The 20,335-nt window shown below is 30.6% G+C and overlaps 1 protein-coding gene across 2 annotated transcripts in view; it reads right to left on the bottom strand.

Moving 5' to 3' along the window:
- The window catches only part of LOC100643711, a 334,572-nt gene extending 315,551 nt beyond the window's left edge, over positions 1-19,021 (bottom strand). For both annotated transcript variants that reach the window (XM_020866669.2, XM_048407187.1), the window contains exon 1: positions 18,633-19,021. The gene's annotated coding sequence lies outside the window, so the exon portion shown is untranslated. The remainder of the gene's footprint in view (positions 1-18,632) is intronic.
- Between the last annotated feature and the right edge of the window lie 1,314 nt (positions 19,022-20,335).

The following is a 20,335-nucleotide window of genomic DNA, read 5'->3' as shown; positions in this document are numbered from 1 at the left end:
TTAAAATTAGATGGAATTTTATTCACCTTAAAGAAACCATACGTATGTAATAGTCATTGAGATAACTTTTGCAAGCATAATATAATACATTTTTGTTCCATCTAAACAAAAAGAAACAATTTAAAAACGGCTTCCTTTGACTGCTAGATAAGACGTGGTTCGAAATATAACTTATCGTATTTAATACATTAACCATATCATAAACCTGATCTGCACTCATTTATTCTCAACGATCATCATGAAATGAATGTAATAATTAGATGATCGTAAAAATGAACGAATCATAGATGAATACTGCTGTCTAATTTTTCAACATTATAAACTTTTCTTGGTTCATTTAGCGACATTCACTATTGCCTGAAAAATTCAGACTTACATCGAATTTTATGCACGTATGAAAGTGTTTCTCGTCGACCACACTCAGAATATCAAATTTTCGCGAATGAAATATCGCTTCAGCGAGTGAACGGCAAGAAGTTGAGGCTTTTTCCTACACATATTACGTTCGTTTCTGGCGGAGAATGATGAAAGAGAAAAAAGAACCAATTCAACTGCGCCAACTGTACAAAGTGCAACATCTAAATCAGAATACCTAAATATCTCCATTTTTTTATAACTTTACAAAAAAATCCTGAAGGCAAAGTTATACTCCTTTAAGTTACATTATTTTATTGTTACACTATTTTTAAGACTAAACTTAGAATATAAAACTGTAGAATAAACTCTTTAGAATAAACTGTAGAATAAACTGTAGAATAAAGAATCTTTTTCTCAAGATCGTCTTGTTATGAAATTTCAAGGTCATCGGTATTTTTAAAAATAAAATTTTGTATTTTTTATGTATTAATTAATGCGTCTTTTTATTCTCTCTACAAAATTTTAAGTTCATATTTCTAAACAACATAATATTTTTTCGAAGTTGTTTAAATATTGTAGATGAATTCTTTCTTTGGAAACTACAACAGAGATTCAGTGAAATATGTATCATTAAAATCAATGATTTACACTTAAGTATACTCTTTTTTTTTATTTGGGGATTTGAAGTAGTATCAACATCTTAGTTCATTAGCAACTATGTACTTGCTAGTTAGTTATTTTGAAACATAGTTGGGTTTATCATTTTAATATAGTTTCTCAGAATATGTAACACGTATATCGTTGATGAGTGAAACTATTGCTATTGAATCCTTTTTGCCCCCGAGATTTTCTTCGTGTGAGATTTAAAGGTGAACAGTCTCCGAGAACATGGTTGCTTGTGATATTCATGTTAAATTCGTTACACTTATTCTTCGACATCAGATGGCCATCACCATATATTCGTATGGTTAATTCTTAAGCGAGTAAGGATTATTTGGTTTCGTCTGTGTAATTGAGCTGATAGAACGTTTTCATAAATATTGCTCCTTACCATGAAAATCTTTCAAGATGTATGAACTTTCCAATAATCATTCCATTTTCTAATTATTTTGTTAATCAAAAAACTTCTGAAGTCTCTGTATAAAATTAAGGTACTTTGAAAGGATATGGTTGAAGCATTTTTAGCTATTTTATCTGCGGGTTTGTTACTTATAAGGCCTATATGGGATGGGATCCAACTTAGTGTGACTTTTTTGTTATTTTTCCAGAGGAAATCTGTTATGGATTTTTTGTATTATTGATTCATTGATTATTTGATTTTTCATGCTTTCAGTTACGTTTTTAGAGTCTGCGAGTATAATATTTAATTTAAGTTTAATATTAAATTTTAATATTTGTTCGCATCAGCAATTTCAATTTCAATTTTAATGATTTGGTGAGTGGATCTTACTGCATACACCTCATAGAAAATATTGAACGTGTATCATCCAGACCGTATTTAAAAATTTTATCTTAATATATAACAGCATACCCGTTGCCTTTGTCAAAACGGGAACTGTCAGTATATATCGAATTTATTAAGAATACTGATTTGTAATATAATGGATCAGTAGATGATCTAGTACAATTGTTGAAGAATTTGATCATATTACGAAGATCCAGCAAGTATGGCAGATCTTCTGCAGATTTATTACATTCGGATATTTAGACGTTAAATCTTTGAGTTATTTATTCACTTACACATAGAACGGTTTTAGAGCACGTGATCTTGATGCAAAAAGATCCTTATATCTAGATAATCAGGCGTTATCGTAAATATCACTAATCATCATGCAGTAAATACAGTATTTTCCCATAAAACTCCGTCATAACAAATCGTGGAAAAGCGCCAAGTACACTACCTCATAGGTAGTGTGGAAATGTGTGCATATCATGTAGAATGTAACTCCTTCAACATTTAGAATGGCGATATCTTAGGAATGGTAATGCTTAGGAAAAAAAGTATGCAGAGAAAAAAGAAACATTTTTGTAGATAATTTTATGATCTACAATTTTTGTCTGAGCTATATTTTCGATAAAACTTACCATTTTCACGAAAAATTTAAAAAATCCGAAAATTTTGACTTTGACCTTGAATAACTTTTTTAGCACACATGGAATCAATAGGGATTTTTGGCGCTTTATTTCTAAAGGTGCACCCAAGGTTTCTACCAAAATTTTTCTCTGTTGGAATTTTTGTTCTTTGATCACTATTTTTATGTCTATTTTGATCGGACTATTAATATAGTTTTGCGGTGAATAAATGCATTGCGATGAATATTTCTATGCTCCTTTCGTATCTTTAAACTAAGCTAGGTACGCACCAATTAGTAATGGTTTCGGAAACATGATTGTGAAGTGAAAGCAGCCAAGTATACGGGTTCAAGGGAAGGGTCATAGCGTCGTTCATATCGCTTAAGCTTAATTTGTAACTTCCTGCGTCGGTGCAACGAATAATTGAATATATTCGTTAAATCTCAATAACTTGAAAACAGAAAGAAGACATGTGGAAATGAGAAAAAATGCTAATGTTCGGGCGAAACTCAAGCCCGAAGCATGTAAAGAAACATGAACCTTCGAACGTTTGGTATCACATGAGACTGGAGAGGGAAGTGATAAACACTTGAAAGTGTTGTAAGCAGTTCCTTTTCAATTCACAACGAAATTGTCTGTATTGCGATTCTTATTCAACAAAGTGACGATTCATAAGCAATCAAATGTTGATCGGCTTCACAGCGCAAAATTTCAGAGAGTTTTGTACAACACACATAATATATTCATAAAAGTTTTATGTAACAAGTATTTGAACACTTTTGTGAGCTTTCAAACAAAGCATTTTCATCTACATATCAGGCACTGTAGACACTTGTACAGCTGTAATATATATTTGTAATAAATAAATAGGAAACCTATATTAATTAAACAACTGTAGAGATTGACCTTTTTCTCATCATTATTTATTATTTTAGTGTGCAACCTTACTATACTGTACGTATACTGTAAATAATTATGTTACTTACAATACTATAACGATAGTGCAATCTCAGTTATTTGTTTTTTAAAAACTGTAGCTTAATAGTATAAGAAAATTATGTACAGATTCTAACCGTACTTGTAATTTGTTTGACACTGTGTGATGTGCACTGTATTGCATAGTAATCTCTATATGGAGATTCCAATTCCTTCAATAAAAAAATAAGGGGATGATATTTTTAAAAGTTGAAATATTTAATTAGATTCAAATCTTTAAAATTCAGACTTACATCACTATAATTTTCAATCCACTGCTTAGATGAAATGCCGCAGCCTTTATGTTGCTTTTACCGATCAGCGTTCGACGATATGTGCACACCTCGTCAAACTCGTCGATAAAAGCGGCCCGAAAGCTTTTTTCGCACGTTCCTCTATCGATTGCCTGCTCGCTAGACATTGTTGAGGGCTCAGTAAACACTAAACTGCGGTTAATTCAGGTGCTTCATCGCGCTGATCGTTGACACGATTTTTTTACCAGTTATTCTGGCTTTCAATATACGCCCTCCACTTCTGTGTGCCTGTTGTGTCGTCGATGCCAGTTGAAAACGAACCGCGGGCGCCTCTTCGGCTAGATGGATGGCTATTGGGTGTTTTCTTTTTACTTTTTTTTTTTTTTGTTGCTTTTTCTCCACAGAAATTTTCGATGGGCAAGTGCGTAGTTTCATGTAGACAAAAATTGATCGATTGGCAGTGCGATGATACGAGTAACGTCGAACATTTAACTTTCCTCTTCACGGATAGAGTTGTCATTTTTAATTTAAATATTTTTCTTTCAGTGATTAAACTATTACGCAAAATAGCCTAAGACTAGAGAATTCTTTTGCAGCAAAAATCTGAGGTTTCAAGTAATGAGTGTTATTTTACTTTATAGCAGATAAATACTAATGATAAAGAATACATATAAAATTTATTTGTGTTTAATAGAATTGTTCAAAATATTAATGATTAAAATTTTACTAGTTTTATGCATTAGAATTATCTTAATTTCTTTTTGTCGCTCACGTTGGATATATAATTTGAAATTATTAATATCCAATTGTAAATATCTAATTATAAGCGATTTAAAGTAAAATATTTTGTTATATGACTAAGAATTATAAATAGAATTATTTTACTTTTCAGTCTAATTCAACATTCATAATTCCTTTTCTGTAATACGTGGTAAACAAAGAATATAATATGTTTAATTTTACTATATCTTGTGCTTAATAGATATTATTAGAAATAAATACTTGCAAAGAATGTAACTATAAGCTTCCATATTTATTATTAATAATACGCATATAACATAAATATACACATACTACACATACAGATATACAAATATACATAAATATAATAAATATAAAATATACATAGAAGAAAAAATATCTACACGAGGAAACATAATTATGAAATTATCTATAAGAATCTTTGAGTACATTATCGCATGACTAGTAAAATAAATTTATCCTGAAACTACTGAGAATTCGTAATTTCAATGAAAACCAGTAACATAATTTTTATCGTAAAATAATCCAATAAGTTATTCACTCCAAAAGACTAAGCTCTGTCATTTTATATCATTACATTTATTGTCATTTATTATTAGATAATTTGTACGTATAATAACATAATGAAGAAACGTAAAAGACTTTGCAAAAGCACTGATCTCGACAGTATAGAAGTATTTAAAACAAATGCTAAATATTAAAGCAATTTTATTTTTATCTTTGGTTGTAAGTTTTATAAAATTGGAAAGTTAAATGAAATATTAAGATTGAAGGAAATGTCCTGTGTATAATAATATTATTGATATTATGTAATACACTTATTGATTATTTAGCTTTACATAGTACTTTCTCATTATGTTTTAATTACTTTTTTTAAATAATGTTTTATATTAAAACTAGCTAAAGTAATATTATTAATTAATTCCAATATCTTTTGTTAGTTAAATAATTCCATTACTAATTAGGTTATTCATTAAATTATTTGAGTACTTAATACACTTTTAAAATCAATAAACTAATTCAACTCTCATTTAAATTTCATTAAATCAAGGATATACCTTAAGTATAAATTTATAAATATAAATCGTAACATCTCGAACAAAATTTGAATTCTTTAATAAAGCTCAAATACAAACGAAAAAGGACAAACTCCAAATCACATTTTCTTTTTTTCCATCATTACATCTAACCATCAAATCTCCTCAAATATTTTCTCATAATCAACCCCGAAACGCATTATCGAAAATATTCTTTCCGTCAGCTATTTCCTTCATGGTGCACAGTATATTCTCGCATCTTGCGTGCATGCGAATGAGGTACAATTTAAATCCATTTTATCATCGTTAAGTTGATCGAGTTCTCCGACGTAACCAATACTCTGTATGTGAACGAACCCGCTCCTCTGAAACGAGGAAATTATTGGATTCGTTCGGAAATTGTGAAATTCTCGATGGTGACGACCTAACCAGATCAACGGTCGGCATTCTCACGTTCCACACGTTTATGTGCCTTTCTCAATAGAGAGGCACGCGCGTACACACACGAAAATTCCTAGCTGGATCGAGAAGGATTTTTTCCCAGTCAGTGCCGTGATTGCATTCGTGTTCCAAACTCTCTTTAACGAGGCGATCTATACCAAGAGCCCTTTGCGCTCGTTCCACCCGGGCTTTACCTAGCTGACGCAGCCCCAGCGAAGAAGCGGATCGGGAAAGCTTTTTTCACGGCACGGTGTGACGGACGTATCGCGGTGCCTGGAAAAGCTTTAATGAGCAGTGGACGTCCATTATCTAATGGTTGGAATTGATCGGTTTTTCAGTTTTCGAACATCCGCATACACACGCAGTGCTCCTTGCGGAATAAATTGAAGATATCGGAAACAGAATTGTGACCATTCGAATTGTTTCCAACAAATATTTATCTAAAATTGTTATCCGATTAAATTTATTTCAATCCAATATTTTGTCTGCATAATAGTTATTTATTATTTGTAAAAAAATTAATTCATTTTATTATTTGATGTCTAAAAGAGCATCTTAATATAATGATTTTAGAAATAGATGATAAATTCACGGAATTACGTGAAACAAATCAAGAGTGTAACTTTTATGTACTTCAATAATGGATATTTTTCTAAATATTTAAAGGAAGTAGCAAAAATTAATTTTCTGCAAAAAATGATTTTTATAGTATGTAACGTAGAATAATTTAGAAAGTTGCTTTTCTGTAATTTTTTAAATTTATTTTTTAAAGTTGCGGGCTGACGGAAATTTGTAAAAAAAAGTTCGTGCAAAATTGACTTTGAACATGATTTTCAAGGCTAACACATTTTTTATTGTAATTTATTCTGCTCACCACGAAGAGCAAAGGTCTCAAAGGAACTACGGGTCGTGACTCCTCCTCCCGAAAAAAGAATGTTAAAGTTTTAATAATTCTTCAACTGGCTTCATTGACAATGTGCTTACATTTTGTAGTCAGGTGCAAGAAAAGTACCACTGTTGATACAGGTTAATAAACTTGTCATTATGTGTTACATTTCCCCCTTTCTTTGTTCCCTTCTTCATTGCATTTTTTGTCCTTTTTTCTCGCTATTTAAACTTACTTCAGTCAATAAAAACCATTCAATTCGATGTTTTATTTATGCAACGGATGTCTAACATTAATCAATGTAGACACATGGTTCATGCCATTTGATTGCAATTTCTGTTGGTTGAGTATGTTACTGCTGTCCGGAAAGCATAATTGTAAATTAAGTAGTATCCAATAACAAAAATCTTGTGGAGTGACAATATAGGTATTTGAAGTGCATGAATGCGGCGAATTTTAGAAAGTTATAAGTTTCCTCTCGTATTCGCTGCGCTGTCGACGACCTATTCTATTAGATTGTCCGAAAAGTGTCTTTCTTTTATAGACACGTCTTTTACAACAACGCATCTTTATACAAGCATGAAACCTAATCTGTCGAATGTCGTGATCTTTATTTTGACAGAACAAAATGGATCATACGTAATTCGATAAAATAGTATAAAACGGAAAATGTTGTGCATCCATTATTTCCTTATAAAATGAAAGAAACTTTTTAGATGATCTAATATGTAAGCTCATTAGGAAACATGCACGAGCAAGGACGACAATTAATCTGTTCTTCTTTAGGAATGCTGAGGCTTGTCTAATGTTTAATGTTAATTGTTAACTTAGTTGAAAATCATTTTTATACACGTAAGTCTTCCATTATTACTGTATTCTGATATATCTGTAAGTTCCTGCTGCTTCATCAATTGTTTCTTTTATTAAATATGTCATTTCCTTTATTAAAAATAAATATAAATATATAGATATAGACATATTTTAAATAAAACTCGTTTAAGAACTATTAAAAGTTTATTATTCTTTTTCCGAGAGAAGGGTTATTTACCATCCTGGTTCCTTTAAGATTTTTGTTCTTCGTGATGAATTAAATACGTTACAATAAACATATTTAATCTTGAATTTTAATGTCAAGGTTGGTTTTGCACAAAATTTTTTTTACAAATATCCACCAATCCGAAGATGTAGAATCTACACAATTCTCTTTACACTTACTTTCTTTACATCCTGTACATTATATAAAAATTGCAAGATATTTACTGCAAACATATATTTTTTTAAAAATTAGTATACACCATGAATAGCCATTTTAAACATATAATAAATATTAGAAATAATCTATGCGGAAATGATAACAAGTGCAAGGTTTGGACAATCCGACAATTTGAGAGTTGTATTAATGCAAGCAGGCAGTTTGTCGAACATCTTTTATTTATTGTCGAATGATCTTCTATTAGAGTCGTTCTGTAAATTGTAAATCGTCTAAACATTCTCTACTCTCACGGAAATAGCAAAGTACAAACATGCAATTTACAGAAATGCTCCTTAAAGTCTTCCACCTATAAAAAAAATTACTATTGCAATATTATAGTCCCCTATGTGCCATACAACTTCTATAGACAAATATTTTCCATATCTCTAAAAGAAACGAACACTCAAGGTGATTAAAGTTATTGCCTCATCCTGTATATGAATATATTTTATATATTTCTTTCAAATTGTTGTACAGAAAATGGTGCTTAATAGTCGTTACTTGTTCCTTTTTGAGAAATTTCATTTTGCGAAACAACAACAAATCATAAAATATTCATTTGTTTACATTTGCATCTTGAAACGGTAGTACAGAAGTAATTGAACTTTTCCTAGAAAACAAGGTTTTTTCGTTTAACAAAATACAAAGCTTTCTCCTCTCCTTTGTTATTGAAGTAATTTTCATTCATCAGTAACAACGTTACTAATTCCCTTAGAAGCTCGATAGAATGAATTCAAAGTAGAGTCATGTTTTTTCAAGAGGTTGCGCTCTATTCTTGGAAAACTCGGAAATTAATGTAAATTGTAGAGTTTCGCGTATAAAAAGGGGAACGGTATTACGTTTCGTACGGCGAAGCGTAAAAATAATTTATGAATTTTTCAAAAGATCGAATAAAAATTCTACACACTATCTCTAACAGAAGAATATCGAAGACGTCTTAGAAGGACGCAAATGAATATTTGTTGAAAAGAAAACTCTCATAAAACTCTCATTTTGCAAACAAATTTTAAGAAATGATTCTAGAAATTTTTTATAGTAAAATGTACTAAATTACTGTAAGATAAAAGTTTTCATCAAAAGAATTAGTAGATATTTATCGGTAGACCACGGATTTTTATGCATTTATGGGACATTAAAATATACAAAAATGATTACAGATAACATAACATATAATTACATACAGATTACAGAACAGATTACATATAATATTAAAAAGTTCAAGTATATAAAATACTTGATGTACTCGTTATAATATTTAGAGTTAAATTTTCATTTAGATTCTATTTTTTCTAGTTATGTTAATAAAAATACGAATTTGCATAAACATTTGCGATTTATTTGCCACTAATATGAAGATTGAACTGTTGTTTTGCTAATCAAAATCTGCTGATTATCTCTACATAAAAGAGACATTCAAAAACTTGTTTGTCGATGGGAAAGTGTTGTATCTGATGTATCTGTTGTACATTCTGTTAATTTCTTCTGGCATTAATTATACAAATTAAATCTATTTCACAGCTCGAACTGTTTTTAAGAATTGATAGAATAGTAGTGTGACGTGAGAATAAAATGTATTTTCAAGCTACAATAAATGGTTCATATTTTCGTAGAATAAACAAGGCGGTATTTAAATCATCTCTTATCATATACAATAGCAAAATTTCAAAATAATAAAATAGCGAATTTCATAGTTCGAACTGTTTTTAAGAATTGATAGAACAGTAGTGTGACGCGAGAATAAAATGTATTTTCAAGCTACAGTAAATGGTTCATATTTTCGTAGAATAAACAAGGCGGTATTTAAATCATCTCTTGTCATATACAATAGCAAATACAGAGATAGTGCTGTGTCCGGATATTAATGTGAATAACTGTATATGTTTATTTCCTTCATAAATTTACCATGTAATAGATTTCGTTGTGTGTGCACATTATCGTGCTGCATCTTTCTATCTTCGTACTTCGTTTTATACAGTTACATTAGGTTTTACATACAGTTCTTACAGTTTACCATTTCCCGATACATGAGATTTTAGACACTAACTATACAGAAAATTTAAATTTAGAAATTACATTTTTTAAGAAAAAAGTATACACGAGAACGCGCTTTAATATCTGATTCATAAAGTAAAAGCTTCATGTTCGGTAACGAGCACAGTTTATATTTTCTTAAATCCTTTATTAGATCAGCTCTATAGGAATCAAACAGGAGATATTGCCAGATTATAGTTTAAATCCTACTTTCCGAAGTTGCAACTGCATTTTATATCACTTATAATTCCAACGTACGAATGAAACGCAAAAGAATTGTAATGATCTGACTTGCGTCAATTAATTGTGACGCCAAACTCTCGTGAGAGTTTACCATATTTGCGAACCATAGCTTATTATCGTCTCCGAAATAATCTTGGATTTATTCCTTGCCCGTTATGTACCCCTGAGTTTTTATACACTTCTTCGTACTCAAATTACATTTGTACTTAAATGGTTCACGAAAATCAGTAAATGAAATACAAATATAGTTATCAATTTGTTCTATAGTTGTTGTTTTAACCAGGATATCGGTTTTTTCGTTGCTTGGTATTCCCATGTTATGGAATTCAGAAAAATCCTAAACTATCATACATTATTTGCGGATTTTTGCGTAAATACGTCATATTTTCTCTTAATTTCGTGGACACAAAACTTAGTTGCTATATCTGTATTTTCGGGTTAGGTTAGAGTTAGATTTATGGGGACAAAAAAGGTACTAAGAGAATCAATATAAATTTTAATATTATGATCTGAATTAATGCTTGGAATAGGATGACCTGTAGAGGCAAATAACAGATGCCACTTGTGTATATTACATTAAATTGGATTTATTAGATTAATTTCAGATTATTTTATTCGTGTAAGATGATAAATGCAGAAATGACTTCAAACAATAGTTAGAAAATAAAAGATCGTTTGTTTATAAAAAAAGAACTCTGGAATCAAATACGGTGAATATATTCTCGAACGGATCCTTTCTATCAGAAAAGAGAAATAATAATAGTCTTTTATGCATACTTCTAAAAATGAGGACATAGTATATCCGGTAATCTAGCGAATGGCGAAAAAAGAAGAATGGCTTCCCTGGAGCACGATATTCAATGCCTTCTCATTTTTCTCAATAGCTAATATCGCGTCCCGCATACGTTATATATCGAACACTTATTACATTACAGAAATTCATAGATAACAATTTTACGATATGAATTACAGCTTGGAAAATTGCACAATTTTTCATTTAATACACTGTTACTGTGGCATGAAACAAAAAATCACAAGTCGTTCTAATGAAAATTAATAACTAATCTTTAGTCATTTGAATTGATCTTTTGTCCTTTCTCCTAAATATATCTATTTTGTTAATTTCGAAACAAATAGGAAGTAATTTGTAAAAGTTCTCATGGATTAATAATTATTCAATAATTATCAGCTGTATGTAAATACTATAATATCAATAAAAATGGTAAAGTGTATCTTTGGCATGTTAAAGGTCATAATATTTTTTTGATTGATTTATTGTGACATAATTAAAACAATAATAGTTTACATGTATATTTAAAGAATTTGATTTCTTAAAGATAGAACCTTTATAATTTAGCTAAATTAGTTTGATATATCACACATGTATAGTGAATGGTATTGTTAATGTTATAAGATCTCTTATCTAATGTTTCCTTTTTAGATGTTTAACTTTTTATTCATCACCTTCATTACTTTGGTGTAGAACTATTAGAGACAGAGATCTATCATTTTTATACCGACTTCGAAAAAGATCTACAGTGAGATCCGTTATAACGAGACATGATAAAGAGCACGCGTACCAAGCGAAAATTCAAAGTCGATTTTCTCGAAAACAAAGCCTCAAACGAAAAATTTTTACTCTATATTTTCGACTTCTTTTTTCGCGTAGAATCACCCCCTTTCCGCTTGTACCACCAGTTACCAACCACCCTGTATATGTCGGAGATGAGGAGACATCGGGGCCTTTCTTTTGGAATTTTTGGGAAGATCCCCAATATGTTAGTCTAGACTATTTATTATAGCTGTACTTAAATGATAAAACTTCGAAATAGTTGTTATGATTCAATCCTATTATGTTTGCCCGAGATTTGTGACGGTGGGCTTGTGTTCGAGGTGACACAACTGGTCGCCGAACGTAGTCACGGCCACGGAATGAACGTTTTTACCTAACAGAGAAGTGCCAATATTGTGGGACACACGTTGTATTAACAATCATACTCCGGGCAGGAGCAATGTCAGCTCTATGCAGGTCTGCCTAGCAACGTCGGCTGAAATTTTGTTGATATCCCCGACCAATATGCAACGAACAAACGCGATCGTAAGAAGAGGAAAATTCCCATCAGTCTTTTATTTTTGCGATCACTTTGGAGAGTTTGCACATCGTCTTTAGGTGCAGTATTATACCGAGCGTCGCAGCAAACGTTACTTTGTGCTTCAAAATATATTCTACGTTTAACAAAGAGTTACCTCGTTGACCGTGGATTTGTTATTGAACCCAAGAACATTGTCACTAACATCTTGAGTGTTTAATCACCACGGTTACTTGTCAAACTTTGTAAAAATCAATATTTATAACAGTAAATATAATCTCTATTGTACAACAACGATGGCTAGTCCGAATGAAGCTTCGTTACACGCCCAAAACCTAACAAACCACATATAGCCATAGCCAAACCCGACATATATTTTGAAGTCGATAATATTCTTTTGCCAAGAAATCTTTTACAATTGATACAACATCTGTGAAGTTTACACAGTAAATTTTTTTCCTTGGATCACAAAATTTATGCAATGATCTATAAAATATCGAGAATTAGAATAAGAATTTCAATAAATATTTTGCATTTTCGAATACTGTTCCGAAGTAAGTTATACAAAATGCATGAAAATAGCCGATAAATTACACCATCAACTGAATTACAAGAATCCAACCAACCAATATCCCACTCGTATTTCACACTTTTCTTTCAATTCTTGCGCGGCGTACAGTCTAAGCATTAATGCCCTATTGTTGCCCATATATCATCGGATTTTTCCTCCGAAAAAAGTGATTTATCTCCGACAATGTATAAGTCCTGTTCAAACTCGAATGAACCAAGCAACAACGCGCAAACTATGGTAACCTTAGAGCGCCTTGCTACAAAAATTTCTGCATAATATCAAGAGAGAATAGGATAACAATCTCCCTGCCGTAAATTGCGGTCTTTATTCACGTTACAAGCAAATTACGTTGGAGAAGAATTCATAAATTCACTGCTCTCCTAGATCGCGTCTGGTTACGTAGTTATTTGCGCCATGCATATATGTATTCCTGTCCCACCTACGGTCTGTTTTGAATTTTTTAAAAATCCCCATAAGAAACTTTGTAACGCGTGTCCCGTCTGAAATGATTCTATGTAGTGCCCTCGCAAAAACAATGTCGAACTTCGGTTTTGAAATAATATGGTGAAAATCGTAGTCGAAGATTTTCGGGATGAAAATGCCTAAGTGATATTCTGCAAGGTGCGTTCGTAGAAATGGAATCATTTTTTCGATGATACACTATCAATCAAAAGTATCCGAACATCTATACACTTATTTTTGACAAGATATAATCTAATTACAGAATTGCGGATGAAAATTATGTGTTTATACCATTATTTTATTATTATGATATGGTAAAAGATTATTTAAAAGATTATTAAATATGCAGTAAAATATTAATATTTGCAAAAAATTAACTTGTAATATAACTTTTCAACAAAATTTATAATAAAATATTCTCCAAAAGTATTTTAGCACTAAATTATTAGATTGACCAGTAAGGTCGTGTGGCAATATTCAATTTTGCGGGGAAGATATGGGGATTTTTATAAACATGTGATTTTGACACTGCTAGAAAAATGCGAGAAAATTATAAATCAAAATGGACAATACAATATTGAATAAAAATATTTCCTTTTATTAAAAAAATCGCTTTTTATTTACATGTGAAAAACTGCATAACCTTTTTGACCGACTAATACATATATGTTCTCCGAGACAATATAGATCAGATAAAAAAGGTTCTCCTAAGCCCATGAAAAGACTATTGTTAGTTCGAACAGTAATATTTCAGAAATTTAAATAAAAACTATATTCGCAATTTTAATTTACTGTTGATTAATGCTTAAACAAATAATTAAAATTATTAGCTGAGTATATAGCAAGATGATAAATATTAGTTTTAGCCATTTTTTCACTACTTTATACATTTTAATTTATCTTAAAATGTATAAAGGCTGCTTATGAGCGCCAGTGTAGCTTTGTAATGGACTGTTCAGAATATTTAGAATGTCTCAGATCAGACGATTTTATTTAATATATTTATATATGATATATTTGATGATATTTGAAAGAAAGATCTTATATATTTCAATGAGAAATAGATACAAAATATTCTTTCACGATAAAAAATTGAATACTTCAGAAGCTTGCAAAAGTTACTTCAAGCAATTTGCTGCTATGAGGGAGAAAGAGATAATTGTTTAATGGTATACTAGTTCTATACATACAGATATAGTAAATTTCATGAAATATCTTCTAAATGCCATTAGCAAATTCCTTAGCAAAGTAATTTCTTTCTTCGCTTTTCTTGGTTGTTGTCTCTTGGTGTTGGTGTCTTTTCTTAATCTTTGTATGATAAATTTTATTATTTTTATAACTCTCCTACTGATAGTAAAACCATTACGATTAACGAGATCATACCAATTTATGTTACTATTGATTATTTGTTTTTTACTTTCATTGATGTTTATTTTGATTTCTGTTATTCTTATGGTTGATATGATAATTCTAATATGCAGAAACAGTGCTATAGTTAAAAAAATTTTAGTGTTATTGCTTAACACTTTAACTGTGGTCATTGGTGACTGCTTGAACTTCTTACAATTGCAAAAATTGAGTGAAAATTCAGTTAGGGTATTTTGAATATAACCGATAAATAGAATATACTTTGAAATAAGAAGCGTCCCATTGAACAATTAAACATTTTTATTAGAACATCAATAAATAAACAATCAGAACAAATCTTGCATCTAACGGCGCACTGTGTTAAAACACTGTGGTGTCCTCAGCGAAACATGTGATTTCGACGTGGCAGTTAAAGTGTACGTATATATACTTTGTAAAGTATATATACTTTGACAACATATTAAAGAATTACCGAAATCAGAAGTGGCTCCTTTATTGTGGATTTTTCCTAAATTAAAAGAGACTAAAAATATAAAAGCAAATTTAAAAGATTATGACGATATTACTTTCTTTGAAGCCTGCGAAAATGCTCCAAATAACTTATTAATATAGAACGCTGTTTTCATCACATCAGTCAGTAAAAATATGAATGTTATATATATAGTGATTCATAAATAAATTTACACGCAATAGTACTACGAAAGTTGATGATTAGACGGTTTTTATGAAATTTTATAAAGTACAAGTAGTTACAAGTATAGGATATACTGCATTTTGAAATTTGTTTAACGCAATCAATTGACTAAAATTATTTTGAAATAATAATATGATTTCCTGGGAAACTATAATTAAATGAATCAGTTTGAAATAATAATATAACATTCTAAAAGTAATGTTATGGAAATCCCACTTTGCACAAGTAGGGAAAGACTCAAATAAAGCAAATAGATCCAGAATTTATAAACCAACAATCTACGGAGCACCCATTCGGAGAAAGCTAATTATTTCACCAAACTTAATATAAATAACTAAATTTATATTATACTATTTTATTAATAATTGTCATAACTTTAATTATAATTTTTAATTTTCTGAATTTCATAATAAATATGTATTATAATACTTTACTAATCTATTAATAAATAATTTAATCTATTAATAAATAAAACAAAAGCGAAAAAATAATGAAAAAATAATTCTCTGACAATTACAAACTTCATTTATGTTAATGACATTTTTATTGTACGTTGTTACATAAATTTTATTTAAACATATCAGTTAACATTTCCTTTCATATTTTAAAGGAAAATATTCTAGTACTTTATAAAATTTATCCAAGGAAAAGTCATTTAAAATATTCATTACTGCAATTAACACACTAAGCGCTTATAAAAACTAAGTAAAAAGAACTGTAATTCAAAAATGAAAATGGATGTATCTGTTTAACCAGAAAACAGGTAGTCTACCTCAAAGTAAGATCCGGTTTCGCACTTATCAGGTCTGTAAGTATGAAACCGGAATTTGCATATAGATGGCCCTAGTTGATAATGTAGTTATCACTAAACTGCGTCATTGATGCCAAAAGTCTTTGTTGACATCTCACAAACATTTTCGACTCAGAACAATACAAGTTTCATACAACAGAATAGTTTGTAATAGTGTTGAACATGTCGAATTTTGTGCCTGGAAACTACGATTTGCGGACAGCATTGATTTTCTGTTACCATTTAAAGAAAACTGCTGAAGAATCGCATCGAATGCTTGTCGAAGATTACGGTGAGAATGCTCTTGGTAGATCACAGTGCATTGAGTGGTTTAAAAAATTCAGAAGTGAGGAATTTTTTGACGTGAGGAACGAAGAACGTGGATCAGAAGGGTGTGATCTATTATGAGCTGTTAAAACCTGGCAGAACCGTTAATACTGAGCGCCACCGACAACAAATGATCGACTTGAATCAAGCTTTGCGTGAAAAACGACCAGAATATCAAAAAAGGCAACACAAAGTAATTTTGCTTCATGATAATGCACCATCAGATACAGCAAAACCGGTGAAGGAAACGATTGAAGCGTTCAGTTGGGAAATACTTTCGCACGCGGCTTACTCACCAGACTTGGCTCCGTCCGATTACTATTTATTTGCATCGATGGGACACGCACTTTCTGACCAGCACTTCACTTCTTACGAAAATGTACGAAAATGCCTCGATGACTGGTTTGCCTCAAAAGAGCGACAGCTTTTTTCGCGTGGCATCCACCATTGCCAGACAGGTGGGAAAAATGTATAGCTAGCGATGGGCAATACTTCGAATAAAATATTTTTAATCATTTCAAACGTGTATTTTCTATACAAAAATTCCGGTTTCATATTTACATACCTGGTAATGAACATGTCATATCAAAGAACTATATTTTTTAAGATGAATGTTTATTAAACATATATATGTAGTAACGTCACTACAATTAATATCCATATCGAGATTTAATAAACTAAATTTTTCAAATTTATTCGTAATTTTAATTTTAAATACTAGAAATTAATATTCATAAAAATTTTAAAATTATTTAGGAAAAATTACATTAATAAAAGGTATTTGAAATATATACATAGTTTTAGGAATATCATTTCATCTTTATCTGGTGAAATTGAAAATCCAATTTGCTATAAGTGATTAATTGAATGAATAAGCTGGATAAGAGCAGTTATCGAATTTGTAATTTTAATTGCAGGATTTCTACATTATCCAGTCTAGAACTAATTCAGTCAATTTTCATCTTATTATGAGATTACCTGCAATTCTTGGATCAATGTCCACGAGGAATTTAATGACGAACAGAGTAAGTCAAAGAGGGATCAAAGTTATTATCAATTCGATTCCCTCGATAAGCTCTAATCCTTTTATTAAATGCGATAAACACTATAAAATTTTCCATAACATAATTTCCATAACATATTTCAATCATGGATCCAAATATTTCGAAAGGAGTATTAATGGTACAAGAAACAACCTATACATATATATGAGTAAGAACGTGAAGAAAAGTTTTCTAAAATAGACTTGCCCATAAACTCCATTTATATAAAATCATTTTCGTAGAATTCTTTCACAAAATTCATTTTCCAAACAAGCATGTTGTTTCTTTTTTAATAGATACAGATTTCATATATATTCATTATTGTTAAATCACATCAGGGTAAACATTTTGATACAAAAACGATAAACAATTTCAATACAGGTATTTACACAAACTTCGGTTTACAAAATTCGCGTTCTAAATCGAATGCAAGCATATTTTGTAAATAATTACGAACTTCTGATAGATCTGTTCATTACTGTTAAGTCTTATCGATATGAGGCAACGAATATTTTGATACAAACGTAATAGGCAATTTCATTTTATAAAATTCGATTTATCAAGCTTACTTTTTACATGAAATACAAAGATGTTGTTCCACTTTAAAATAATTATAGCCTTCACATAGATTCATTTATCAGCGTGGAGTGTTACCAATAGCACCAAAACATCTTGATATAAACGAATTCAACTTACAAGATTCAATTTCTAAATAAAAGACAAGCATGTTATCTTTGTCTTTTAATAATTATAGACTTCTTATAGATTCCTTGACCATTGTTAAATCTTACAAGTAATAACAAAAATTTCGATATAAAGGCAAATTTTATCGTACTATCAATTAATCGGTGGATTCTTGAAAAAACACAGTTCAATAAAAATTTGTCACCAATCGGTGACAGTGATTGGCGCGTGCTGTATAGAAAAGCGGCGTGAAAAAGGACGAAGGAGTCGACGTGACGAATGTATTGCTTACCTCTATCCTGTGGAACCATTGGTCACGGGCGTGCCATTGGAATGCCTAACTTCCCACACACCACGTCTATTTCGCGCAGGTAACAACCGTATATGGCAAGTTGGTTAAACAGAAAGCGATATCACACCCCCGAAAAGCTGGACTCGTTTCGGAATTTTAAGGAATGAACTGATAACCACCGGTCCCTCAACTATCCGTTCATGCCGCGTATTATACTTCGTCAGCCGTTCATTATGCCGTATTGTTCCGGTCGAACAGAATCGGATTTCTCCTCGAATCGACTGCTCTATCAAATGTACATATTTGTTGCCATCTTAGATATTGTGTCCCGTAGAATGTCCAGACGTGAACGCGTTTCGGGACCGGCACCGACTAAACTCCTGCTGACTAGCAACCCGTGAGGACAATCGTGCCCCTGGCTCCTGCGCTTAATATTTCTCGGTCAGAGACGCTAGTCGTTTGCTCTAAGAAATTACAGTTTTACCGATTGTAGATACGTGAGAAAGTGTGAAAGAAAAATCACAGTGGAATCTGTACAAAAATGAAAGTAGATACAAAAGTATCGATTGTTGCAGAGATAGAATTCTGCATTATTGACAGACAAATTTCTATTTTAGTCGAAGTCGATGTGGCAGAGAATGATAAATGTTTTCTCCTGTATCGATGCGTACTTTAAATGTTTATCATCAGATCATTACAATTTTCTACATCTCATTCGCGTGTTGGAATTATAAGCGACTGTAGTAACTTCGGAAAGCATCGTCGAAATCATATTACTCTGGTAATCATCCTCGTTTAATTTCCATACAGTTGATGTAATTTAAAAAAACATATTCTCATATATGTACGATAGATATGCATATATGTACCGATTTATTAAGCTTTCTAGAATCAGTATTTAGAATCTCATGCACTTCGGAAAATAATAAATTTACAATATAAGAACTTTATGTACAAGTTAATGTAATGTCACATAACTTTTTATAAGGAGACTTAGTAAATAAAAAGCTAAATATTTTTTTAAATTTTTATAATTGTGAGCTGTAATTTCACTATTGCCATTGGGTTTTAAAAATGATTTACATTTTTTGTTGTTGTAATATTCTATTATATGTTGCTGTAACGATTATAAAAAGTAAAATATATATAGCAGTTTGATTTATCCGTAATCTTTTGCTTTATATATGTATATATGATTTTATATAACAAAAAATTAGAGTAACAATTTTAATATGCGTTTACAAGTAATTAATATTTTACGTAGTATACAAAATATATTATATGTAATATATTGAGTGTAAGAATCCTATGAAATCGGACATAGTTTGTCGGAAATGATCAAGTTCAGAATATTTAGTATTCAAAGAATTAATAAATTTTTTATTATTCTTTAAATAATAATTTATTAGCTCCACAATAAGGATCAAGATTTTAGTTTAATATCACTACTGACACACATATGTGTTGCTCCGATTCAATTATTTAAGTACCACAACTATGTTCTCTAAAAATTTTTTCATTAAAAATTACACTTTTTCTGTTGCCTTCTGTCTAGAAACAGCACCTATTTGTTTCAATTCTAAATTTCATTCAAAATAATCTTCTTTTATTTCAGTAAAATATAAAGTAGTTTCGAAGTAGCTTCTTTCTATTTATATTATTTAATTTTCAACAAATTTACATGTAATTGCATTAAATTGCAA

Source organism: Bombus terrestris, chromosome 7 (assembly GCF_910591885.1).
Source record: "Bombus terrestris chromosome 7, iyBomTerr1.2, whole genome shotgun sequence".
In the NCBI taxonomy this organism is placed as follows: domain Eukaryota; kingdom Metazoa; phylum Arthropoda; class Insecta; order Hymenoptera; family Apidae; genus Bombus; species Bombus terrestris.
The sequence above is the reverse complement of the archived record's forward strand: the minus strand, read 5'-3'. Positions and strand labels throughout refer to the sequence as shown.